Source organism: Phyllostomus discolor, chromosome Y (genome assembly GCF_004126475.2).
Source record: "Phyllostomus discolor isolate MPI-MPIP mPhyDis1 chromosome Y, mPhyDis1.pri.v3, whole genome shotgun sequence".
Classification (NCBI taxonomy): domain Eukaryota; kingdom Metazoa; phylum Chordata; class Mammalia; order Chiroptera; family Phyllostomidae; genus Phyllostomus; species Phyllostomus discolor.
Genome location: NC_050199.1, coordinates 3,786,483 through 3,787,164, shown reverse-complemented (window position 1 = coordinate 3,787,164; position 682 = coordinate 3,786,483). Strand labels below are relative to the sequence as shown.

Sequence of the window (682 nt, the reverse complement as noted above, 5' to 3'; positions counted from 1 at the left end):
TTCCTTCCACTTTCCTTCTGGTGTTTTCTGTGTCTTTGAGTGTTTTTTCTTTTTCACTTAGACTCTTCAGCTTTCTCATCCTGCTTCCAAGCTCCCAACTGTGCTCCCAAGTGACAGCTGTCAGTCTGTTCTGTGTATCTGTGAGTCTCTGTTTTGTTTGTTGATTTTGTTCATTAGATTCCACATACAAGTGAAATCCTGGGGAGTTGTCTTCCTCTGACTGGCTTACTTCCCTTAGCATAATGGTCTCCGGGTCTGCATCCATTCTGTCCCAAAGGCTAAGAGCTTCCTCTTCTTTATAGCTGAAAAGATATGAAACACCTCACGAATTTGCCTGTCATTCTTGTGCAGGGGCCATGCTAAAATTTGGCACTTACTTCCATTCCATTTTTTATGTGATGCCACAGTGGACACCATCTTAACTCTTTGTAACTGTTTTAGTTTGGTGGCATTAAGTACAGCCCATTGTGGTGCAGCCACCTCAACAACAATATGCCTTTTATGTTAAGTTTGCTTCCGTGTTTACTGTTGCTTTACCTTCCCTGCATTTTCTCCTATTTCCCTTTATTTTAATACTTGATAAATAGTTTATCAGCTTTTTTCCTTTTAGGTTAAGAAAGGGTCTCTGCAAGATGGCCTGTTCTTGAGTTGGAGATTTTTAAGGGCAACGCATGCTGGCATT

The 682-nt window shown here is 41.1% G+C and overlaps 1 non-coding gene across 1 annotated transcript; it reads right to left on the bottom strand.

Moving 5' to 3' along the window:
- Nucleotides 1-306: 306 nt before the first annotated feature.
- Nucleotides 307-414, bottom strand: LOC114489906. Its single transcript, XR_003683927.1, has one exon. It is a non-coding gene; the product is annotated as a U6 spliceosomal RNA (small nuclear RNA).
- Nucleotides 415-682: the final 268 nt, after the last annotated feature.